The 26918-nt window shown below is 44.6% G+C and overlaps 1 protein-coding gene across 1 annotated transcript in view; it reads left to right on the top strand.

Annotated features, from left to right (window-relative positions):
• Positions 1-26918, top strand: part of LOC145413630 (nephrin-like) — a gene marked incomplete at its 5' end in the record, with an annotated part of 296625 nt that overhangs the window by 121973 nt on the left and 147734 nt on the right. The gene's annotated exons all lie outside the window — the stretch shown is intronic.

Below are 26918 nucleotides of genomic sequence, written 5' to 3' on the forward strand. Positions count from 1 at the left end.
AGAATAAATCGCCTGGTTCAAGGGACGGCCAGAATATTTCACGCAGCTACAAGACCCTCCCTCCTCCCCTGGTGTTGCTTGAAATATTACAGCAAAACTCCGATCCTTTTGTTTTTCCCATCGCACGCTTCTCCAGCTGTGTGTGTGTGTGTGTGTGAAGGTTGTTTATGTGCTTGTGTGTATATATATGTGTGTGTTTGTGCATAGGTCGGTGTGTTCACTTATGTGCCTCTCTCTCTCTCTCTCTTTCTCTCTCTCTCTCTCTCTCTCTCTCTCTTTCTCTCTCTCTCTCTCTCTCTCTCTTTCGTGTGTCGGGGGTTATGGGGGGTGTCTGTGTCTGTGTGTATGTCCGTATGTGAAAGTGATTATCTTGTGTATGTACCCATGTGTACTTGTGTGTGTGTTTTTTTTCATGTCTGTAGAGAAGACAGCAGTGAACTGTTTATGGGAATTGCCTGAAAATGCCTGGATGAGTAAAGCTGTATTAGAAACTGGAAAAAGTCTTTGAATGTACAGTTGAGGTTTGCATTAAAGGTGGCATGACTGAAGTGAGTGCAAAAATCATTTAGGAATATGCCTGCTGAGCGTTTTATGAAAGGTACATGGAAGAAAATTGACAGAAAAGGAAAGGCGGCTGTTACGGTTTGTGGGGATTGATAAGCAGGGTGATATCAGGGGGTACTAAGGGATGTATGGGCCAAATGTTTGCAGCAAGACAAGTAGTGGGGAAAGTATGCGAGAAGGACTTTATGATATACGAAATTTAAGGTTCTGGAAGTAGCGTATGACATGGTGAAATGGGAGGGAGTACAGATGTTATGTATGAAAAAACTGTCGAATGGTGTGAAAAGTTTTTATGGTGATAATGAAACGTATGTATGAGCAGATGGATGCACGAGTGGGCGGTCCTGTGTCAGTGCTGAAATGAGAGAAGGTTGTGTGATATTCCCATGATTGTTGAGTGTGCTCGTGTGTATGGATGAGAGTATGAGAGAAGTCAAAACAAGAGTTAGGGAAGCAGAAGGGGAGGTGATGATGAATGATGAGGGATGGCATATATCAAATCTAATATATGCAAATGATGCTGTGCTGTTTGCCAGTAGTGAACTGGAGTTTTGCTGGCTGGTTCTGGATTTTTTTAATGTGAGTGGCGAGGTTTCAAAGCAATGTAGATGGTGGTAGTGATTTTTGTTGTGAGAGTGACAAAGACTTTTTTTTTTCATTACTGAATGGATACTCGACTTTTTAAAGTCTTCATCTATGTGTAATGACAGAACATATCTGTTTTGAAATGCTTTTCTCTCCCCATTTATGAATTCTGTCTACTCCCCCCCTTTTTTTGATAGGAAGTAGGTTTATGATGATGATGATGATAGATAGATATATTTGTTTTTCAGAGTTTCAACGTGTATTCTGTTCTTACATCTTTGACTGATGTCTTTAGAAATATGGCGAACCCACTTCCCATCACTTGTGGTGCAAGCTGTCTTGTAGTTCCTCTTATACAAGTGAGGGGAGAATGATTAGTTTCAGTTCGAAAGAGATGTCATGAGCCTTGGTTATGATCTCCCCATTCCATGTGACCAGTGTTACAGCTAAATTACTAAGTATCTAACTATGGTGGATATATTGCGAAAATGTCGAACCATCTTTGGCACATTTGACCAGATATTAGTTATGATAGACTATCCAGCTTTAGATAAACTTCGAACAAAACTTTTTTTTTTCCGAGACTGAATAGTGAGGAAATGCTACCTCAACACAAACCCTGAAAACACCCTCACTCACCCTGCCATACACAATTCCTTACACTCACTCATATATTCCTCTCTCACACCTCGCTCCCTCACACCTCCCTCACCCTTCGCTCATCCCTCCCACACACACCCCTCTCACACCCTGCCCCTCACTCACACACCCCTCACATGCTCCACCCCTCACCCACACATCCCTCACATACCTCATCCCTCCCTCATACACCCCTTACAGCTACATTGTATCTCAGTCTCACCCGTTCTCTCCCATCCCTCCAATTCCTCATTTCTCTGCCATCCCCACTCATACGCCCCTCACTCACTTTGTCTCACGCCTTCACCCTTTACTCCCCCTTCCTTCCCCTCCCTCAGCCATCCATCCTCTCCTTCCCCCCTCCCTCACAGACTCACTCTCCTATACATCTCATTCCATTACCCTTTCCTCACCCCTTCCTCCAAAATCTCACCCCCTCCCCTCCTTCCCTTCCTCTAATCCTTCTTCACCGTATACAAGGGGGAGGGGGGCAATCTGTGAGAGGATGTGGGGTGAGGGTTACGGGGTAATCGTCAATAGCACGGCAACCTGAATTGAAATTTCTGGGGTGCCATGGGGCATAAAGGGACGGAAGGAGGGGGGAGAGAGGGGGGTAATGAAAGAGATAGGGATGTTGAAGGCACTGAAAGTGAAGGGGAAACGGAGGGAAAGAAGGGAAAGAGGGATAGAAGAAGGGAAGGACATGGAGATGGATGACGGGGAAGAAAGAGAGAATACAGGGAGGGAAGGAAAGATGGACGGAGGTACAAAGGAGTATAAGGGAATGCAAGTAACAAGAGACCTGTTGATCTATTCGTGGCTGTTTGTTATAGGGAAGGTTATAGCTAACAAAGCTATTCTATCAGCTAAGGACAAGGATAGAAAAGCAGAAAGGTTCCCCCTACCCACCAAACCCTCCAGCTGAAGCAGGTAGGAAAAAATGAGGACTACCATGCAGCATAGAAGAATTGTCATGTCAGTTTCATAGGAAGGAGGGGAGGGAAATTTTATTCAACACTGTCTACCGGAAAAGGAAATTAACATTTTGTCAACAGCATGTATCGATATTGTTCTGTGGCTGTATCTTTCAGGCTCAGATAAAAAAAGATTTAATACAGAAATGTATTATTCAGAGGGAAGATGCTTTGATGGGGTTAGAAGACAGACACTCATTCGGGAGATTTTTAGAGGTTAGTACTGTATCACACTTTACTACGCTGGAGGGCAATTTAATCCATATATTTAAAGCTTTATTGAAGAAGAATGACTGGAATCGTTTGCCAGCAATTTCATGCCTATTACCACCTGTATAATTCAATAGATCTACTGTGAAGTACTTATCGATAGCCATATTATCATGTTCTCTGAATATTTTAAATATTTGAATTATATCTCGTAACATGTGTTTAGTTACGGTAAAGAGGTTCAGGGATTCTAAGCACTCCTCGTATGGTTTATCTCCCGATGTGGGTATCATTTTTGTCACCCATTGCTGTACTCAAGTTTCTCTGTATTTTTTTTATGCAATAAGGCGACTAGGACTGAGCCCAATACTCAAAGTGTGGGCACACTAGTAACAAGGTGAGGAGGATATTGCCTGATTAATATTCCCATGCCTTACCAATGAATGCGGTTAGTTTGTTGGCATTCTTAACACCTGCGTATACTGTTTGCTTGGTTCGAGATCAGTTGTCACCATAACTCCTAAGTTTTTTTTTTTTTTCTTCTATGGTTGACACGTGTAGTTGAATATTGTTCATAGTGCAAGTAGCCTTTTCATTTTTATTTCCAGTGTTTAGCACTTTGGATTTATTAATATTTAAATCCATATGCCATATTTGAGCCCAATTAAGCAGTTGATCGAGATCACTTAAAAGCCGGCCACTGTGAAGATGTGTCTCTTCTGTTTCCAGCTTTAGTGTCATCAGCAAATTTGGATATTTTACAAAATGTAACCCTCATCTATATCAGAATTGGACCCAATACTGAGCCTTGTGGCACACCACTTGTAACATCTTTCCAGTCAATTTGTTACGACTCTCAGTTTACGCCCTGTAACCCAATTATCGATCCACCATTGAACACTACCTCAGAACCCATGAACCTTCTGTCTCTGAAGCAGTCTTTAGTGGAGAACTTGATCAAATGCTCTTCGACAACTAAGATAGTGTAAACGGATCTGGTTTTATCGTATTAATGAAACATACGAGTAAATATCACAAAAGAAATCCGTGAGATTTGTAAGGTAAGAGTGATTTTTCCGAACACCTTATCATAAATCTTTGATGAGATTATTTATAAAGAAAGAAAATGATTGAGTATCAGGAAAAGTTGAAAGATGAGTGGAATGCAGTGAAAGATCTGGAAAATGGTGGTGTGGAGGAGGAATGGCAGTTAAGAATGCTGTGGTGGGGTATGTGGAAGAGGTGTGTGATGTGAGAAGAGTGGGTGCTGGTGTAAGAAAAAGATGTGAATGGTGGTGCGAGGAAGTAAGTGTGGCTGTAGCTGAGAAGAGACATGCATATGAAGTGTGGCTGCAGAGGAAGGATGAGGTGTCAAATGAGAGGTATAAGGAAAAGAGGAATAGGGCGAGAAGAGCCGTGTGTGATGTTAAAGTAGCAGTAGATGAAAGGTGGAGTAGGCGGTTGACTGAGAATTTTCAGCAGAATAAGAAAATGTTGTGGAAGGAGGTGAAAAGAGTGCGAAGGGGAAAGTCTGGGAAGAAAGAACGAGTAAAGGCAGAGGATGGAAGGATATTAATGGAGATGGATGCAGCAAAGAAGAGGTGGACGGAGTATTTTGAAAGATTGTTAAATGTAGAGGAGGAAAGAGAGGCTGATATTGTGGCAGATGGAAGGGTGCAAGGAATAAATGTGTTGAGTCAAATGATTCTTTGATCACGATGGAGGAAGTCCAGGAGGCAGTAAAGGAGATGAAAGCAGGGAAAGCTGCACGTATGGATGGGTGTTGGGTGGAGTGTCTGAAAGGTGGTGGAATGACTGTTGTTGAATAGGTAGTAAGATTGCTGAATGTGTGTTTTGTGAGTGGTATGGTGCCGATTGACTGGGCAGTGCGTGTGTGATTCCGTTGTATAAAGGTAAGGGTGATAAGTATGAATGTAGTAGTTTTAGGGGCATAAGTCTGTTGAGTGTTGTACGTCAGGTGTATGGTAGAGTGTTAATTTAGAGAGTTAGAGAGGGTACAGAGGGAGTGATTGGTGATGAACAGCGTGGCATTAGGAAAGGGAGGGGATGCGTGGATCAGGTGTTTGCTCTGAGACAGGTGTGTGAAAAGTATTTGGCGAAAGGTAAGGATGTGTTTTGGGCATTCATGGATTTAGAGAAAGTGTATGAGAGAATTGATAGGGAGGCTGTGTGGACTGTTCTCAGATTGTGTGGACTTGATGGTAGATTGTTACAAGGAGTGAAAAGTTTTTATGTAAATAGTAGAGCATGTGTAAGAGTGGGAAACACTGTGAGTGATTCGTGTACTGTGATAGTGGGGCTGCGGCAGGGATGTGTGATGTCGCCTTGGTTGTTTAATATATATATGGGTGGTGGTGTATGGGAGGTGAATGCAAGAGTGTTAGGTGGAGATTTGAGTCTGGTGAATGCTGATGGTAGGGTGGAATATGAATCAGCTGCTGTTCGCAGATGATACTGCACAGGTGGCTGATTCAGAGGAGAGATTGAGACAGTTGGGAGAGGAGTTTGGAAGGGTGTGTGAAAGGAGGAAAGTGAGAGTAAATAAGAGTAAAGTGTTGAAGGGTACGAGATTGGTAGATGGTAGGAGGATGAATGTAGTTTTGAATGGTGAGTTGCTTGAGGAGGTAGTGTGTTTTAAGTAATTAGGATCACATGTTGCTGTGGATGGAAGAATAGATGTAGAGGTGAAGTGTAGAATAAATGAGGTAGGAAAGGTGCTGGGAGGACTGAAAAAAATGCTTAGATGTCATTCACTTAGAATGGATGTAAAGAGAAGGCTGTGTGAGGGTGTCGTGGTATCGACTGCATTATATGGAAAAAAAAAAAAAAGCAGTGTGGAATAGTTTGAATGTAATGGAGATGAGGTTTCTGAGGGGTATGTGCGGGGTGACGCATATGGATCGAGTGAGAAATGGTGAAGTGCGAAGGAGAACTGGAGTTATGCGGGAGATGGCTGATTGAGTTGAGCAGAGAGTGTTGTGATGGTTTGGGCATATGGATGAAGAGTGATTGGTGAAAAAGGTAACTGGATTACATGTGAGAGGTGTAAGGCTGAGAGGAAGACCACGAATGGAATGGATGGACAGTGTGAAGAGAGTGTTAGATCCGAGAGGGATGACTGTAGAGCAAGGAAGAGTGGCTGCATGTGATAGGGATGACTGGAGAGAAATTGTGAGTGAATGAATGGTGACACAACCCCGAGGGGATATTCTCTCGCATTTGGTCTGTTCAGCTGATCAGGCCAGGTGTGTGTAAAGGGATGGGTCCATTATGATGTGGTAGTGGTAAACCAGCTCTGCTGTCGGGCCCTGCCGCAGATGTCACTGATTGCACTGTGCAGTTGACCCTTGTGTGGTGTGGTATGGTGAGGATCTGTCCCTTCTACCCTTGGGGCTAAGATACGAGTAAATGTGTGTGTGTGTGGATTAGTAAATCGGGAATGTGTCGTCCTGTCTTGGCTGCCCCCCTTTCTTTGGGGGAACCAGCCTAGGTATAGATAGATAAATCTCTTTTAATAGTTTCCAACAAACTGCACCCTGCAGTTGGTAAGTTTATTAGGCGATAATTTTTTTGCTATGATTTTTTCCCTTATTTAAATGTTGGGGTTATATTGATTTGCTAGCTTTCACTCATGTGGCACCTTGCCACATCTTAATGATTTATTTGGTAATCTCAGCTAATGGCATTGATATATCATTCTTTGCTCCTTTAGTATGCAGGATATTTTATCCACCCCTGGTGTTATATTCGCGTTAAGTTTACTGATGGTAAGTCGTACATCCGTCTCACTAAAAGTATGGTCGCTGATTATGTCACCCGCTTCAGAGTCAACAGGAAAAGCTGCGGGAATGGAATCTGTATTTCCCCCCGTAAATACTGATGAATAGAAAATTTTGAAAATTTTACCCATCTTTGTTTCATCGTCAGTATACTCTCCATGGTTTGTGACTAGTGGGCCTGTTATTGGTGTTATTACCTTCTTGTTTCTGATGTAGCTGAAAAATTCTTTAGGGTTAGATTTACTGATATGTGCTTCAAAGTGTTCTTTCTTTGTTTTATTAATATTTTGCTTTATGGCAGAACATCACATTTATTTTTATCAGATCGATTCTTTTTGGTATTATTTTCTTTTTAACCTGCGGTGAAGCCGACAGGCTTACGAGTGTAAGTGGTACACCTGGGGAATTTTTTTTTTTTTCCCCTTCAAGGAAAGTTCGAATCTCTGCTCCTGAAGAGCTCTGAGCTCTTTTCTTATGAAATGCAAAGTTGTTCAGCTTGAAGTTCTGAGTTGATTTAACATGTCAGTTGTTGCGTCAGTTGACTTAGACGATTTTCATTTTTTTTCTCAAGGAAAGCTTAAATATCTGCTCTTGGAGAGGTCTGAGCGATTTTCTTATAAAGTTACTTAGCTTGAAAATTTTAGTTAATTTAACATGTCAGCTCTTGCGTCAGCTGACGCATCAGCTGACTATTAGGCGATTTTTAGCTTCGGCGTGCGTTATTGCTGTACGGTAGTGAGACCTGGGCAATAAGGAAGAGGATATTCGAAGGCTCAAACTTATAGAAATGATAATGACTGGGTGGATGGCAGAGCGTCTTTGAATGCGAGGCCTGAGGGGGTTAGGTTTACGATGGAAGGGTTAAGAGCAAGGGTGGGACTGAAGTGTATTGGTGTTGTGATGAGGAGAGGTAAATTGAGATGGATTCGGCATGTGGAGAGGATGGGGGATAACAGTTAGGTGCAGAAAGTGACAGGTATTAGCGTTGGGGGTAGGGTTGCGAGAGGCAGACCGAAAAATACCCGAGACGATGTCAGCTGTTGCGTCAGCTGGCTATTAGGCGACTTTCATTTCATTTTCGTAGAATGTGACCTTTGGGATAAGGGACTGAATAGGGAGGCTGCCAAAGACAACATGGAGAGCCTCCAATAGGTGACCAAGGCTAACACATGCAAGCACATTGGGGTCTTTATAAACGAAACGAACGAAACGCTATAAGGAGACATTTTAGCGACATTCATGTAAAATGCATAGTTGCCCAGCTTGGAATTTTGAGTTGATCTGACATGTCAGCTGTTGCATCAGCTGATGCATAGTTTCGCCACAGATCTGTGAAGATAATCTCTTCTTGCTTAGCTGACAGGCAGTCCTTAATATCTGTATTCGTCCATTTGGGTTTAATATTTTTAACAGGCCAGCTGTTGTGCATTGGAACTTGACTGAGAATACATGTGAATATATGTGAATAATTTCCATGCTGCGCTGATATCTATTGATCAGACAGTGGGATTCCACTAAAACCAGTAATTTCCTATAGTTTTTGAAAATCAGCTCTCTTAAATTCGGGCACCTTCTTGTAGCTAGCCCTGACATTGTTGTTACACAATTTATGGTTGAATGTGACCATGCAAAGGTCACAAGTACTGAATTCTCCTCCTAAAATAATAGTACTTACTGAGTTTTCTGATGTGGCCAAAAGAAGATCAAATATGCTCCCTCCTTATGTTGGACAGTTTACAAGCTGTGTAATTATTTTTCTTTGCAAAATAGTGTACAGGTCCACCCCTGTGTGCAAAAATTGGGCTTCTCCCGATCTGGCAACTGATAAACTAAAATCACCAAAGATTACAGTGGACGCTACATATTTTAGCAGTTTGATCGTATATTTCATTGTCAGTGTTACTGGACTATGCTGGAGGATGATGAATTAATCCATTTACTATTTTGTTTTGTATTTCATTTATAAGCTAGAAGTGAATACTGTCTGTGTTATCGATAGAGGGCTTATGAATTATGACTGAATAATGTTCTACTTGAATGTGTAATAGTACACTGCCCTTTTATCTGGTATTTCTCTCACCACTGATAACGTTATATCCTGATATGTTGTACTCTGCTGGAAAAAAAGAAAAGAAAAAAAAAATCAGTGTTCAGTGTTGAGCCTTTTATCCCTTTTACATCATTATTTTCAGCAGGAACATAAGCCTCCAAATTAGAAAATTAATTCCACGAATTGCTGATTCACGAGAAGAGCCATAATATGCTTCTCTCCATGATCTGTGATTTATGAAGTCTGCATTGATTCATCTATAAACCTTGTGCGGTGTGTGTGTGTGTGTGTGTGTGTGTGTGTGTGTGTGTGTGTGTGCGCGCGCGCGCGCGCGCGCCAGAGAAAACATTTGCGTCATCCAAGAGACAACCAAGACGAGCAGAGCCAACAGAGTTCAAATGGAGACCATCATGTGAAAATAGAGCACTCTATTTCCAGATGATAGTGTGTCAACGAACTCTATACCATCCTGTAAAGAAACTGACTTTATACGATTGTTCAATCTAAAAGCCTTATTATAAAAGACGTTGATTTCAGCGATCGTGGGGCGAACATCTGAAATTAGAATGTTATTAGTCGTCGCCTAGTAATGCTGGATCATCAACTTGAACTCGTCCAGGAGATTCTGAGACTGAGCGCTGCATCAGTGGTTCGTATGTGAATGATTATGATTAAGTCTGTTGTTCCGCAAGTGTCCACAGCCTCATTTAATATCGTCAAGTCTGGCACCTGGAAAGTAGTATGGCTTTCTTTTACTTGGTGCTTTGCAGCAAAACTCTGCAGGGTGAACACGAATGATTGAGTCCACAACTAGTCGAGCCTCATGAGTCTTTTCTTCAGCTTCAGCTTGAATCTGAAATTTGTTGTAAGTGGTGACAGTTTGATGCGTTGCATCCTTGTCACCCTGTCATCCTTTCACACTGGAAATTGTCCTGTTTAGGAGAGAGTTGATTAGTTTCAGTAGCAAGAGGATAGACAATGTCAATACCACATCGGGCAGCACCAGTCCTTGACCGAAGACTTTTGCTCCTTTCCACAATGTTCCCGATGTTGCTTGCAACAAACTCCTCCATTGTATAAACTCTGCGAGTAACGATGTCAGTTATGCTAGTAACTTCGGTCAGTTTTTCCTCAATGTTATGACGGAGTTTGCACATCCTGCAAACAAGAGAGTGGCCAGTGAGAAAAGATCCGGTGAAACTACCAGAACAGGTTGTGCATGTTATGTTCCCGGGCATTTTGAAGTTTGGTGGTTGCTGAGAAAATCTGTGAAAAATAAATAAAACAGTTAAACTAAGATAAAGTTAGTTAATCGTGGGTATCTAAAACATATTGTACAACAGATTAGAATATCGGTATCACAAAGCAGAAATTTTACCAATTAGCTCTTTGCTCGGTACAGGTGGATGTATTTCTGCTAGTGAACTGTAGAGGAAATAGGACTGCATTAATATTGATAATTATTGTAGCCGGCTGCAATAAGATGTATTATTAATTCTGTTTGCTAGGTAGGGGATAGCAAGAGGGGATGAAGGAAAGATAAGGAATAAAGGCTGTAGCGAAGGGAAGGAAAATGGGATTGGACAGAGGAGGAGGTGGCAGAATGAAGGGGAGATGAATATAAGAAAAAGAAGAGGGATTTGTGGGAAAATGTCAGAGAAAAAATGGAGGAAGAGGAGCAGAGAAATGGGAAAGTTGTGGAAATGAAGAGACAGGAATTAGGGGGATTTAGAGAGGGCGAAGGAGGGATAGAGGAATGAGAAAAATGGAGCTGGAGGGAAGGAGAGAAAGGAGGACGTAAGGAATGAAAGAATGAGGGATGGTGAAAGGAAAGTTGACAGATGGAAGGAGAAGACAGAAGGAGATATTTAGGGAGGGGAATGAGGCGGAGGGAATGGGGTGAAGGAAAAGGGGATGGAGTGAGAAGAAAATAAGGATGAAAGGAAGGAGGAAGGATAGAAAATAGGGTTGAAAGATTGGGAAGAAAGTGGAGATAGGGGATATAAAGGGGTAGTGTACTGGGGAGGAAAGAAGAAAAATAGCGATTAGAGGGAGAAGGAATTGGGGATGAAGGGAGAAGTGGAACGAGTGGAAGAAAATGAGATGGAGGGAAGGAAGGAGCGAGGAGAAGAAAACGAGATGGATAGAGGGAAGAAAACGAGATGGATAGAGGAAGAGGAGTAGAGTGGAGAGAAAATTTAGGGTTGATAGAAAGGAAGGAAGGTGGGGATGGATGGAATAAGGAGGGGGAAAAGGGGAGGAATGGAGGTAGGAAAAAAAAAAAAGACGTGTGTGAGCGGAGAGAGGGGAAGGAAGTAGTTGGTGTACAAAGGTATGCAAGGAAAGCAGACAGACATATCGGTCCTTTCTAGGTTGTTTATTATAGAGTACTGTACGTTATAACTAAGGTAACTACTCAGTAAGTTAAAGACAAGGATAGAAAAGCAGGGAGCCCCCCACCGACGCACCAAACCCGCAAAGACCAAACCCAGCGACCTAACGAGCCATAACCACACTTCTCAATATTCTACCGTCACCACAGTACCGTAAACCACACTTTAACAGAGCTAAACTTTCATCCCCAGCGAGATCTGAACCCGCGGCCTCTGATTTAGAAGTCCAGAGCGCTGTCCACTAGGGGAAGAGGAGAGGGAAGAAGAGAAGGGTAAGTGGGAGGAGAAAAGGGAAAGGAATGAGGGAGGGAGAGAGGGGGCAGATAAGGAAGGGAAGGAGGGAAAGAAATATGATGGCGGGAAGCAGCTGCAAGAGAGGATGAAGAGAAGAGAGATGGCTGGAGGGAGAGCAAGGGATCGAATGAGGGATGAAGAGAGGGAAAGGAAGAGGGAGAGACGGGATGGGAGGATGAGGAGTGAGGAGGGAAATGAGGGACAGACGGAGGGAGAGATGGGAGGAAGGGGGGTGGGGGGAAGATGTGGGAGGGAGGGAGGGGTGGAGGCCGTGATGAAGGAGGGGTAAATATGAAGAAAAATAGCAACGTACCCTCATTATTTCATTATCTTGCTCACCCTTCACCAGCCCTAATATCTCCAGCCCTCCTAACACCAGCCCTCCTATCCTCAGCCCTCACCAGCTGTAATATCCCCAGCCCTCACCAGTTGTAATATTCCCAGCCCTCACCAGCTCTAATATCCCCAACCCTCACCAGCCCTAATATCCCCAGCCCTCACCAGCCCTAATATCCCCAACCCTCAACATTCCTAATATCCCCAACCCTCACCAGCCCTAATATCCCCAACCCTCACCAGCCCTAATATCACCAGCCCTAATATCACCAGCCCTAATATCACCAACCCTCACCAGCCCTAATATCCCCAACCCTCACCAGCCCTAATATCCCCAACCCTCACCAGCCCTAATATCCCCAACCCTCACCAGCCCTAATATCCCCAACCCTCACCAGCCCTAATATCCCCAACCCTCACCAGCCCTAATATCCCCAGCCCTTACCAGCCCTTCTATACCCAGCCCTCACATTCCCACCCCTCACATCCTCACCATTCACCAGCCCTCCTATCCAGCCCTAGCATCCCCAGCAATCACCAGCCCTCCTACCCCCAGCCCTCACCAGCAGTCCCTTCCTCAGCCCTCACCAGCCCTCCGTTCCTCAGCCCTCACCAGCCCTCCGTTCCTCAGCCCTCACCAGCCCTCCTATCCCCAGCCCTCACCAGCCCTCCTATCCCCAGCCCTCACCAGCCCTCCTATCCCCAGCCCTCACCAGCCCTCGTATCCCCAGCCCTCACCAGCCCTCCTATCCCCAGCCTTCACCAGCCCTCACATCCCCAGCCCTCCTATCCCCAGCCCTCCTATCCGCAGCCCTTCTATCCGCAGCCCTCACCAGCCCTCCTGTCCCCTGTCCTCACTAGTTCTCCTTTTCCTACGAGAAATTCTGGCCCTTGCATCAACCCTTAACATTTTTTCCACCCATTTTTCAGTTTTTCTTTTTTTTTTCATTGTCCATTTAACCGCCATCCCTCTTCCCCTACATTTATCTCACGATCTTCCGTTGCCTTCATAAAATCCTCCCGTTATTTCTCTGTCTCTCTCGTTTCAGTATCTGTTGCCGAACCCATTTCAATCACTGCTAACTCATTAACGTCATTCTTTTTCATTTCTTCACATCCCTTTTCCATCATCGTCCATTAAGCCTCATTTTCCCCCTTCCATTCTTCTCTCGCCCCCTTGCTTTGCCTTCATTAGTTCCTCCCAGCCACTCTTTCCCTGTCTGCCGTTTGTAGCTCTGTTGCAATCCTTTTCCAGCCCTTGATATTTACTGCCTGAGAGAGCAATGTTCGAAATTCTTTTTTTTGTCCGCTGCGCCCTGTTGTATGACGCTGGGAGCTGTATTTTCGTCTGCACAGAAAGCTTCCTGCACTCCCTTACCAGTTTATTTCGGCATGTAGCGCGTTAATAATACCATGCGTGTTATTTGAGCAGTCTATATTGATGCTAACAAGCACAGAAATATCACCCAACAAAACAGCAAAGTGTAGTGTGCAACATAAATCGCTGAGGAAAGGGTGCTGAATGACTCCGAATGACGAAAATACGGGTGTTAGGACGTTGGGATATATTATTGACCATTGACCGATTGTAGGCTATACTGTCTCCTTTAGTACGATGATGTGCCCTCTAGTTAATTCTTCTACTGTCAGGCCATTTCATTTATCTCTGTGGAGGCGTTTTATAGTATAAAAGTTAATGGAGGCTGCATCTAACCCCCACCCCACCCCAGTTCGAAATCTTTCTCGTAAATTAAACCTGATCGTCTGGTTGTGGCAAGAATAAAATAAAAATGACGTCCTTGCGGTGAAGAGATGGTCGTGTCACATTTCTCCTAGTTCCCCGACCTCACCTAGAAGCCTCCTCTCCTCTCAGTCCCCCTCTTCTCGTAGCCCTCTACCCTCTTGGCTTCCCTCCTAACTCCCTTCCCCTCTTGGCTCCGTCCCCTAGCAGCCCCCGTCCGTTTTAGCTCCCTCCCCTCGTAGAACCTCTCTTCTCCTAACTCCTCTCTTATCTCCTTCCTCTCGTACCCCCCTCCTCTGTTAGCCCCCTTTCCTCGTAGCCCCCTCCCCTCTTAGCCCTCTCCCCTCATAGCCCCTTCCCCTCGTAGCCCTCTTACCTCGTAGTCTCCTCTCCTCGAAGCCCCGTCCCCCCGTAGCCCCCTCCCCACATACCTCCTTCCCCTCGTAGCCCCCTCCCCTCATAGCCCTCTCCCCTAGTAGCCCCCCCGTCCTCGTATTTCCTACTTTTCGTACCCTCCTTCCCTCGTAGCCTCCTGTGGTGACCTCTGTCGGTGAAGGCTGTAAGTCTGCGTGTGCCTCAGTCATGCAACTTTACTTGTTACGGGGGCCAGGTAAAAAGCTCAAACATTCTCATTTTTCTCCCTAACTCTAACCTCACCCTCTCCTGCCCCCCAGACCCGGTTTTCCATTACTTTCCTCTCTTTCCCTCCTCCCCGCCTTCTCCTCCCTCTTCCGTCTCTCTCGGTTTCCTCTCACTCCCCCTCTCTCCCTCCCTGTGCCTCCCCTCACTCCCCCACCCCTCCCTGTGCTTCCCCTCACTCTCCTCCTCCCGGTTTCCCCTTATTCTCCTTCCCACCCCACCTGTTTTACCTCCCGTCCTCCTCCCCCCGGTTTCTTCTCATCCCCCCGCCCCTCCACCCCTGCTTCCTCTCACTCTTCCCCACCTCTGGCTTCACCCCCTTCCCTGCCTCGGCTTTCCCCAGACCTCCCCTCCCTTTCCCGGTTTCCCGCTCACTTCTCTCTCCCCCCTCGCCTCCCCTCGCCTCCCCACCTCCTTCCATTATTCCCAGGGTTTACAAAATACCTTGGCCTTCCTCCCACTTTCCCGAATTTTTTCCCTCAACTTTCTCCTCTCCTCTCCTTTCTTCTGTCTTCGATTTTTATTTTGATCTTTTTCTTCATTTCTTCCCAGTCCTTATTTGTTTCATTTAGTTCACTGTCCTCCCCTTCCTTCCCCATTCTTCCCTTGCTTCCATTCTTTCTCCCCCAGCTCTTCATCTTTCTTTCTCCCGTGTCTTTCTCCATATTGTTTCTGTCTACCCCAGATTTTCCTCCCTCTTAACCTAGTCTGCCTCTTATCATGCCAGTTATTTCCACCTTCCTCTCCCTTCTCCCTGTTTCCTCTACTTCTTTCCCTTTCCTTCCCTCCTCGCTACCCTTCCCCCTTTCCCACTTTTCTTCCAGCATTTCATTTACTCTTTCGCTTTCCCCTCCTCTTTCTTCATTTTTTCTTTTAATTTCCTTTTCCTTCTTCTTCCCTCCCCCTCTCACTATCACCCTTATAAATCATTTCCGCTCTCTCTCTCTCTCTCTCTCTCTCTCTCTCTCTCTCTCTCTCTCTCTCTCTCTCTCTCTCTCTCTCTCTCTCTGTCGTCCTTCGCCATTTTCTCATTTCTCCATACTTTACCTTCTTTTCCCCAACCCTCATTCCTGCCTCACCGTCATTCCCTCCCGCCCAGTCCTTCCCTCCCTCCTTGCATTTCCATTCCTCACTACCTCTCCTTTCCTCCACATTTTTCCCTCCCATTCCACCTTTCCTTCTTTCTTTCTCTTTCCCTCTCTTCTCTCCATCTTTCCTTTCACTCCCCATATCTCTTCCTTTCCAACCTTTCCCCCCTCCATCTTCCCTCATCCATATTCCATTCTTCCTCACATTTCCCTGCTTTTGCATCTTTCTGTGCTTCTTCCTTCGTTCTCTCCCCCTCTTTCCTTTTCTCCCGATCTCTTTCTCTCCCCTTTCCCACATCTCTCTTCTAATTTCCATTCCCCTTGCTTCTGCCTCCCGTTCTTCCCATCATTCCCTTTCCCGTCCCAGCATTCCTTATGTTTTCAACTCTGTGCCTCTTTTCTCCATACACGTTTTATCCATAATTCCTCGTCGCCCTTCCACCTCTACCTCACTCCCTTCTCTCTCCTCTTACCCCTCACTCCCCTCTCACCCCTCTTACTCCTCACTCCCCTCTCACCCTCTTACCTCTCGCTCACCCTCACCCCTCTTACCTCTCACTCACTCCTTCTCACCCCTCTTGCCTCTCACCTCTTCCCATCACCCCATTACGTCTCCCCTTTACTTCTCCCCCTTTTTCCATTTCTCCCACTCCACACCAGGCCCCTATCCCCTCTCGTCTCTCACCCCCACTCCCCTCACCTCTCCTCTGGTAGCCTCTCCACCACCCACGTCACAGTCCCCTTTCTTCATACTGTCCCCAAACCACATTCACTCCTCACGACTCTCATCTCTTCCCACTACAACCTCTGTTCTCTCCTCCTTCCCTTCTTTCCTTCCCCTCGGTCGCTTCTAATTACCTCCCCGCTCCTCTCCTCTTCCCTTTCCCTCCCCCCATCTTCCTCCCACCATCCTCCTCCCCATCCTTCCCCTGATGCCCCCATTTCTCCTCTTCCTCCTCCTTTGACTCTCCCAACGACCTCCCCAAAGTCTTCTCTTTCCTCTCTCTTCCCACAACTACTTCCCTCAATGCCCCCTCTTCTCCCTGCCTTCTCTTCTTGTCTCTCCCAACCACTTTCTCACCCTTCTCCTTCTCTCCCTCTCTGCCCCTCTCCCTTTCTCCGCCACACCTCTCCTTTCTCTCCCCTCCCTCCATGCCCTCCCACCAGTCTCCCCTGCCTCTCGCTGTGTCTCTCCCAGCCACCTCGCCACCCCTCTCCTCTTCCCACCCTCTCCCTCTCCTCCCCTCCACATCTCAGGCCCTGGCCAAGAGACACCCACAAAACATGACTGGAGTTTGCATGATAAAGTTGGCCACTGACTGAACCAGGGGCCGGGTCCACCAGAGGAGACTGAGCCATTTGCAACGCTCATTTCTCGGGTGGAGAGTGGCCAAGAAAGAAACTGGTTTTTTTTTTTTTTTTGTCCTTTATGGGTTGTTATTTTTCTTGATAGACTGAAAAATAAATAAATTCATGTCTAAAACTGTTGATAATATTTGTGGCAAATTAATATTATATATATTCCATTTCTTTCTTGAAGTCAGATTTTTTTTCCTTGGTATAGTGAGAAAAAAACGTAGATTCTCGTCTGAAACTGTTGAAAACCCCAGTTATACGTTGGAAAAGAAACACATGTCATGCTTATTATTAGCTGGTGTTTCAGTTATTTTGTAAAACGTTTAAAATTTATATATGACGATCGTATCCTGTACTTTCACTCAAGTCTCCATAAATGAGTCAGTAAGGGCAAAGAGAAGTGTGTGTGCAAATAGAGCGAGAGGAATGCGCCGGGACGGTTGTGAGTGGTAGAAATCCACCTTGTTAAGAGTTTTTTTTTTTTTTTTTTTGTAATATATTGTTGGTTTCAAGGGCAAAATTTAAAAACAATCCAGGTAAGGAATTTGTGGTTAGGTTTCGTACTTTGGAATGTTCGATGAGAAGCTTTGTCGAAGAAGAAATAGAAAGTAAATACAGTTGCGAAAACCCAGGTAACTAGATTGTGAGTAGTGAGAATTTCTACTTTATTTGAATAATATACAGCGAAAATCCCTAAGGCACATTTACTGGCTGCTGACCGGAGCCATAATGACACTGATGACATGGAAAATATGAATAGTCAGGAGAGGTACACGATTTTTGGTTAGCTCTTAGAGAACGTGACTCCTAAACTAAGCAGGATCGTTTGGCAGGATATAAAGTTTCTTTTGATGTCTTGAAGGCGCTTATCAGTAACTACACATTTTTAGCCCTTGGACTATTGTAACTATAGTATTTACAGTTTTATTAATACACAAAAAAAATCAGACTGGACGCCTAAAAATAAGCTATCTTTTCCCTTACATTGCTTCAGGATGAATTGCATGTTGCATTAATAAGCCAAGGCAAAAGACAACAAGGTACCAAGGTTAATGCTGAAGGATATTAAGGACTGTACCGCAGAAGATCATGACCAGAGTTAGTAGAGTTGAAAGATGTGGTTTTCAAGGTTTAAATTAGGTTCAGGGAGGTTTATTTTGTGTTAAAAATGGGTTACCCTTGCTGTATTATGATTCCTCTTTTTACTTATACATATGATAGATGTCATCCCAGTATACCTTCTGCAACGAGAATAAGGCAGTGTGGTTGAGGCAGGTAGCTTGTGTTGGTGAAATTCTGTTTCTTTTACCCCGTCCTCCTCCTCCTCCTCCTCCTCCTCCATCGTCACTTCTCTTTCTTTTCTTGTCTTACTCTGTTTGCTTCTATTCATATCTTTTGTTTCCCTCCATCTTTCCTGCATCAATCTTCCACCTCCTAATATTCTCTGTGTTTCCTTCCTCTTTCTGTCTATCATCAGTCCTTTTCCTCATCTTCTATATTTTGTTTACCTGTTTTTTTTTTCCTCCTTGTGTCTGTCTTTAACCACTCATCTTCCTTTTTCTATATATAACTCGTGCACGTTGTTGGTTAGTATTATTGCAAAGACTTAAGACTGAACTTTGATTTTTGTCATGTTAGAGCGATACTGAGAAAATACTTCAATTTAATTGGATTTCGTTTTGCTTTGAAAGCAGTGATAAGGAACAGGGAAGTGAGCATGGAAGTGAAAGTCACTGCATGACAGTATTGTAATACCAACTCTGACTTAGGGAGGTGAAGCTTGGACCTTGTTGGAAGGATACAAGTCAAGAGTGAGAGCAGTGGAAATGAGTTATTTGAGGGGAGCATGTGGAGTTACGTGGAGAGACGGACTGACAAATAAGGAAGTGAAGGAGCATTGTGGTGTGGATGTGGATGTGATAGGAAGAGTTACAAGAGATACATTGACGTCGTTTGGCCATGTGGAGAGGATGTAGAGCGAGAGACTGACGAGGAGAGTGAATGCGAGTGAGGTGGAGGGGAGGGAGGGTGAGGCCAAGGATGAGATGGAGGGATGGAATGGAGAGGTATATGAGAGAGGAGGATGTGAGCTGGGAACAAGGCAGTGAAGTGGCATTGGACAAGGCGACATGGAGGCGATTTGTTTGTGGCTTCCCCTTACGGGATTGAGGCGTCTGGCAATAGATAGATGGATAGACATTTTTCGTTAACATTATCAAGAATTAACATGAAGATTAGATATTTTTCTTTTTAAAACTCTCTCTCTCTCTCTCTCTCTCTCTCTCTCTCTCTCTCTCTCTCTCTCTCTCTCTCTCTCTCTCTCTCCCCCCCCCTAATTGCTTTCATGCATAAAATATGAGGGATTTTTTGAAGCAGAGCACGTAAAAAGTAAAATTTATGTTAAAAGGCCCAAGTGGATTAAGTAGGAATAAAGGAAATGGGTCAGCTCTCTCTCTCTCTCTCTCTCTCTCTCTCTCTCTCTCTCTCTCTCTCTCTCTCCACTCCTAACTTTCCCTAATCACCCATTTTCCCCCTGCTCTTTTTACTCTCTTTGATCAATTCTTTCTCCTCTTTAATTTCTTTGTCATTCATTACTTTCCTCCCCACTTGCCTCCTCTTTCCCAGCACTTCTCTTCCCCCGTCTCTCTCTCTTACTTCTCATTTTAAACTTTTTTTTCCTCCTCCCCCTTTTTCTCCTCCTCTCCCCACTTTTTTTTTTTCACTCTTCCCCCGATTCTGTATCTTGCCACTCCTCTCTCTCTCTCTCTCTCTCTCTCTCTCTCTCTCTCTCTCTCTCTCTCTCTCTCTCTCTCTCCTAGCCACAGTTCCTCCAAATTCACTGCTTGCTTTCCACCCCCAATAGCGCAACACGCGTCCAACAACACATTCTCATCACATTTCTGTCCACCTTTCTAGTACAGGTTACTCATACGGTCTTCCATATACGTAGCAAGTCAACATCCTCATTCTTTTTTCCACTGTCTATAACATCCAGTCTTTTAAGTGCATTGTATCAAGGCATTTCGAAATGAAGGAATCTTTTTTTCATTTCTGTTTGGAATGAACAGGTTTTGCAAGATCTGAGCCTTGGATTCATTTTATGCTCTAAAATATTTGCATTCATTCGCCTTAATGCACTCAGCGTTTTTCAGAGATCTGTAATTGCCAGATGAGGAGGACTTAAAGAAACAGGAGTAGCGAACGACAGCCAGACGGACAGAGAGGGGGAGATAGTGAGGGAAAAAGGAAGTGTGTGTGTGTGTGTGTGAGAGAGAGAGAGAGAGAGAGACCGTCCTGTCATTACCCGTACCATAAAACCACTGGAGGTCCTTATTCGCTCACTCATTACCTCTCTCTCTCTCTCTCTCTCTCTCTCTCTCTCTCTCTCTCTCTCTCTCTCTCTCACATCCTTATCATCGTAGTCCTGTGGTTAGTCGTGCTGTGACCATGCCTTTAGAGCTGAAATTATCTTGATTTTTATTCTTGTTTCATTGACTTCTTTTTTAGGGACGAAATTTGCAGTCTTTCAATCTGTGCATCCTTTTTAATGACAATAGATTAATTTCTGTCACCTATTCATTTCCGTTCGTCTGTCATTCAGCATGTTTATTTATCTATCTAGCTAGCTTTCCACATGCCATTTTTTTCTCTCCTCTTCTTTTGCAGTCTTTCAGCCTTTCTTTCCTTTTTACCCTCCACCTGATAAAGTCAGAGGAAGATGTTGTTATCACTGGGATCAATAGGTGTCCGTTCGTAGAGGTGGGCGGCGGGGCGGCTTGCCGGGCATTGAGATTTCGATTTCGGGCCAGAGCTCAGAAAGTATTCACTATAGAGTCATGAAATTTCACATAGGTATGTGTCTTATAGTGAACTGGTGCCTTCGATAGGTAGAATGCTGTGTCTTGAGTAGTAAAAATTAAAAAGTAAAAAAGAAAATCTAGGTATTTCAATTCAACCTGCGCAAGGAATCTAACGGGCCCAGGTTATGTGTCCACAAGGCGTTGTCCCTACGGCCACCTGTAAAAGAAAATATTAGGGGGAGGATTGAGGACTCTTATGCGCATGGTTTGGTGTGCAGGGTGGCGGGGGGTATGTGCTTGGTCAGATGGATGGTTGCAACAGCGTAGAGTTGCCTGTTTTATTAAGTTTATATATATATATATATATATATATATATATATATATATATATATATATATATATATATATATATATATAATATAAAATGATTTTTTACTATTAAGTGATTTATCTTGTTCTATCTATCCCCTTATCGTTGTCATCCTGTGTCTTTTTTATCTCTCTCCTTATTTTATTTTATTGTTTCTCATCATAGAAGATAGATAGATATAATTCTTACCATTGGCCATCTGTCCCGCTCCATCTATCCCTCTATCTGTCTTCTTATCTGACGTTTTTCTCGCTCCTCACTTTATCTCCTTCCTCCTCTTTTCCTTTCAGTTTTACGGCCGTTTCCTCCTATCATTCCTCCTTTTTTTATTCACTTTTTACAGTCCTTATTCCCCGCTCAAATTCGTTTGTTACGCTCTTCTTCTTCCTTTTATGCGTTCTCCGTCTCCTCTTTCTCTTCCTACTTTTCCTCGTCGTCATGCTTTTTTTTAATCCTCCTCCTCCTCCTCCTCTTCCTCCTCCTCCTCCTCCTCTTCCTCCTCCTCCTCCTCCTCTTCTTCTTCTTCTTCTTCTTGGTCGTCGTCCTCTTGGTCCTGCTTCTCTTCTTTCCCTTCTCATCTTTTGCAGCTTTCTGTTTGTCACCCCCAGTTGCATTCTCCTTTTCGTCATCCCTTTTATTCTTCGTCATTTGCTCTCGTCCATCTTGTTCCTCTTCCTCCATATCCTTTCGTTCGTCCTCATTCTCCTCATCCCTTTCATTTTGTCGTTTTTCTCCTCCTTTCTTTTGTTTCTCCTATATTGTTTCCCAGTCTTCGTTTTCCTCCTCATCCCTCTCCTCTTCGTCTTTATTCTCCTCGTTCCTTTTGTTCCTCTTCTTCTTCCTCCTTGTTTTTATCATTCTTCTTCTCATCATTTCTCTCTTTCCTCCTCCGTCATCGCTTCCACCCCTCCTCCTCCCGCTCCTTCTCCTATTCATCACCTTCATTTCCCCCGCCTCGCCAGGATGCAGGGCGCTATAAATTCTCACTCATTACCGTTTGATTCCTGTCCGTCTGTCTCGTTCCTTCCTTTTTCCCTTCATCTTTCGCCTGTGTGTGTTTTTGATCTCTGAATATTGGAGCTGACGTCCTACCTGTGTTTCTGATTTATTGTTTGTGTGTTTGTTTTGGGTTTGTCCTTTGTCCTTTTTTAACATGGCTCTGTTTGTCTCTGTCTCTCTTTGTTGCTCTTGTACCCGTTTGTCTGCTTGTCGTTTGTCCTTGTATGTAACTGTATGTCAGTGAGTCCGTTTGTTTGTCTGCGTCAGGGTGCCTCTGTGTGTATATATGTTTGTCGTATCTTCCTGTCCTGTTTCGTTTATTTTCCTGCCTGTTTGTTATTCGTCACTCATCCTTTTCTGCATATGTCTGTGTGTCTGCACATTGTTTGGCCATCTTTCCTGTCTTGTCACCCAGTCCTCCCGCCTTTTTCTTTCTCTGTCTGTTTCTTCACTTCACCTCGAGTGTCCTTCAAAGTCACCGGACGAATCACAAATCCAAGACTATAGTCGCGGCGCGCGACTCTGAGGTTGTTATTATCGTACCCTGGCAACCTACCATTCAAAAGTGCGTCTGATTTCGTGTATAATATGAGACGCATGTGATTCGTGTATAATATGTTCGTGTATAATAATATTCGTGTATAATATATTCGTGCATAACAATAAAATTCGTGTATAATATGATACGAAATCGGACGCACTTTTGAATGGTAGGTTGCCAGGGTACGATAATGACAACCTCAGAGTCGTGCGCCACGACTATAGTGAGGTAGACTTTGAAATATAAACTATACTCAGTTCACTTTAACTAGGCGTGAAATTAACATGTCTATCTTGTATGCTGAGCTGTAACCAAAAATTTACATTAAAATAAGGTGCTTGTCACGAACAATTAATTTGGAAATGGTATAGAGTCGTAATCTTTTCTTATTGTGCCATTGAGCCAAGGAAAAGAGGCTGCAAAAGGACGAAAATCTCTGCCTTGTTAAAGTGAATGAACTCGAGGTTAGGTTAGGCTTCAGTAATAGTATGCGAATAAGCGGTGTGTGTGTGTGTGTGTGTGTGTGTGTGTGTGTGTGTGTGTGTGTGTGTGTGTGTGTGTGTACATTTGACCCCCTCAGATTTCGACGTGCTATACATCAAAAGACGCAGAACGATGAGCTGACAACGATGATGTGAATTATATTTACGCGCGAGCCATGCATACTTTTGTGGCCAATTTTTCGCCAGACATTGGGAACCCTCTACAAGTCATACCGTTGGGTGGGTGGAATAGGCAGAAGTTTCGCATGGACCTGCCCGGTACGTCAGAGCAGGTCCATGTAAAGTTTGATGTCAGTGTGTGTCGCGTGGGCCGCATGACAGGTAGTATTGTTTAGCCCATCCCAATTTTTAACGTTGTATTTCAGCACGTCATGCATGTTAATTGAAATTTGCGTTTCGAAATGACCGAATGAGGAAAGCTGCTGGTTGCTATGGCAATTCTGAACCACTCGACCATATTGGCCAAACATGTCACTAAGTTTTCTAAGGGGGTGTTTTGGCCTCCAAATATTTGTCCCCGTTGGTGTTACGTTATACAGAAAATGCGTGGGAGCATTTTCGTTCAGTCTCATGCGTTTCCGCTGGAGCAAGTGCATCGCGTCGACGATAAACTTGTTCATATCGAGTAAAGGGAAGTGTGGTTCAGAAACAGCTCTCATTTGGGCAAGTGCTGAGCGGCTTGATACCGCGAGGCGCTTGTCTTTACTACAATAGTGAAAATGGTGTTGTGAAAAGGCATCACAACTTGTTTCAACATTTCTCTGGCCTACATAAAAGTAAGTTCCACAGAAACGAGTTTTGAGTTTTGTGTCATTAATGCAAAAGAATAGGTGTACGTTGTCTTAACACGACTTTATGTGCGCACTAAACCAGAGTCTGAAATACCTGCATATCATCATTAACTTAACCATATTACCCACCGTCATTACGAACAAGGGCGAAGCCCTCGCGAATCTCTCGTCAAGTAGAGGCATATTCTCACATACAGTATGAGCGACCCAACCTGGCCCGGCCCGACCGTAACGCTTTTGAGAAGCCTTTATCTCAGCAACCACAGGGCTGATCACTGTGTGATTTGCACCATATGATAGCCCAGTTCTTTAAAATTTGTTTTTGACAGGTTTCATCACACCCAGGTGGTGCACGTGGCACGTGACACGTGCCAAGTGCAGCATGTCGAAATCTTCAAAAGAGGGTCACATGCCAGACAGTTTGTCGTAAAGGCATGAAACTTGGTAGGCAGATGGCCATCAGTATACTCTGGGCATCCTTCGGGGTGTAAGGCGACATTTCAATGCTTTCGGATATAAGTGGCCTCGCTCATACCTCGCCGACAAATGCGTTCTTCTGGTAAATAGTGTGGGTACGATCCCAAAGCAAGGATACCAGTCTTTAAAACACCTTTATAGTGGGGAGGATCACTTCACCTATGACATGAAGTAGTGTTTCTTGACCATGTGGGTCAATTTCCCTTCAGGACCCGCAAAACACAGCCTGAACGTGTTTACTGGAGCTGCCTGACCGTATCAGGCGTGTGCAAGCAGGCCGCTACAATGCATACATACATGCATATATACAAACACACATACAGTATTTCTTGACTCATTCCCACAAGTGAAACCATCCACCCACCTGCTGATATTAGTAAAGATACAAGGATGTGTTTGGCGAGCCCTAGGGCCGCCCGGAAGACATTTCAGAACCAAATATTTGTTGGTAAAAAGCAAAACTACTCCCCCCCCCCGCAAAAAAAAAAAAAAAGAGATGCTGCTGCGAATGTGTATTTACTGTACTATGTATGTTTAACTTTCCTCCTCCCCGGCCTTTCTTAGCTCCTTTGCTGCTTCCAATCATTCTCACTGACTAGTTTTTGTTGCTTCCAATCCCCCCTTCTCCCAGGCTCCTGGGTATCCATTCCCTGATCCATTGTACTCCCCCCACCCCTATTTTTAAAAATAATTATTGCTCCCTGTCTTCGTACCACACAGTCTTTCGTGCAACTCCCGTAGGTCACTCTGTTCTGGGGAAAATAGCTGCTCAGAAAAGAATCTCCGCCTGCCGTAAACTTCAGAGTGGTCGTCTTATGTGTCCTAACCTTACATTTTTGTCTCTAAAGACAGCCTCGAGTTTTGCATTCCCAGTTCTTCCTTCCCCTCCCCCCACCCTCTTCCTACGTACCCCTCCCCTCACCATCCCTGCCACTCCCACCTCACTTCTACCCACTTAAGAACCTCTGCTGCCCATCCCCCGCACCTCCCTGTGCTTGAACACCTCACATCTTGTATTTTCACACCATTTAATTCATATTGAAGTTCTTGGCCATACCCCTTTCACAATCAAGAACTTCCTGTTACATGTATTCCTTTTAATTCTCTCTCTCTCTCTCTCTCTCTCTCTCTCTCTCTCTCTCTCTCTCTCTCTCTCTCTCTCTCTCTCTCTCTCTCTCTCTCTCTCTCTCACACACACACACACACACACACACACACACACACACACACACACACACACACACACACACACACACACACACACACACACACACACACACACACACACACACACACACACACACACACACACACACACACTGCAAACTCTTCCGCGAAACTTTGCAACTCGCACTTTCTTCGTGTCCCAGCAACAAACACAGCATCATCCGCAAAACAAAAGCGTCACAGTATACCCACTCACTGTTTCCAAGGCCCACATGCACTTCATCTCCAGTGTTCTCGTTTTCACACGTCGCCTCCTTCAGTACTCCAGGCCCCCAGACGTTAAACCCTTCTCTGCGCTGTCATTTTTTATTCTATTCCTGCTGCCACCAGACGATTTTTTTTATAGCTTAGGAGGGCCCGTCTGTCATACATTGGTGGGCTCTAGTGTCCATACAGTCTTTCACTAGGAGAGGTTTTTTCTGAGATGCATAAAATTGTTTGACGATACAAAGAATAAAAGTAATAAAACCTTCGATGATAGTGTGGCATAATTGGGTAAAATAATCATGCTACATCGTACTCAAGGGGTTTGAACAGCATTGGATATATTAAATCAGATTTCCCACTTAAACTGCCGTCCATTTTCCCAGATATTTTGTGCCATCCATCCGAGTATGGTTGGCCGCCAGCAATCTACCCTCCACTCCACACAGTCGCACCCTCCACATATGCTTGCTTGTCTGCTAACGCAACGCTGGTGATGATGGTGATCACGAAGATGATGAGGTTGAGGATGATCATGATGACTCCACTCCACCGCCGTCCATTCTCTCTCTCTCTCTCTCTCTCTCTCTCTCTCTCTCTCTCTCTCTCTCTCTCTCTCTCGTTTTTATTACATTTCCTTTCTTTCCTCGTCTCACCCTCTGATCCCGTCCATCACTGCTATCCTTTCCTCTCTTTCCCCCTCTCCTTCACCCTCTCTCTTTATTACCTTTCTTTCCTCCCTTCCTGTCCCTCATCCCCTCTTCTCTCATCTCCCCTCCCTTCATCCCTCTATCATTCTTTCTCCTCAGCCCTCTCCCCTCACCCCCTCTCCGTTAATTGGCTTCTCCATTACATCTCCCCCAACCATCGTCCCTCTCTCCTCTCTCCTTCTCCCCCTCCCATTTCTCCTAACCTTCCCCTCCCCCTCCTTATCTTACCTACCCGTTAACTGGCTACTTTTCACGTTCTCTCTCTCTCTCTCTCTCTCTCTCTCTCTCTTTCTCTCTCTGTATCCCTCCATCATCTCCTTTTTCCCCTTTTCTTTCCCTCTCCTTTCCGTCTTCCTCGTCTCTCCCTTCTCTCTCCCTCTCCCTCCCCCTGTCTTTTTACCCCTCTCGTTCACGCTTTATGACACCCACTCTCTCAACCTTGCGCCTTCAATACCTCTGTCATCTTCCTCTTCTTCCATTCTTATGTCTTTCTCTTGCTTTCTGTCACCCTTTCATCCCCTTCCTTCATTTTCTTACTATCATCCCTCTCCCTCCCTCACTCACTCACTCACTCACTCACTCACTCACTCCGTTTTTCCGTATTCATCACCCTCCCATCATCAGTC

The sequence above is a fragment of the Coenobita brevimanus genome, chromosome 97 (genome assembly GCF_032717465.1).
Source record: "Coenobita brevimanus isolate Jiangsu-jjx chromosome 97, ASM3271746v2, whole genome shotgun sequence".
Lineage (NCBI taxonomy): Eukaryota > Metazoa > Arthropoda > Malacostraca > Decapoda > Coenobitidae > Coenobita > Coenobita brevimanus.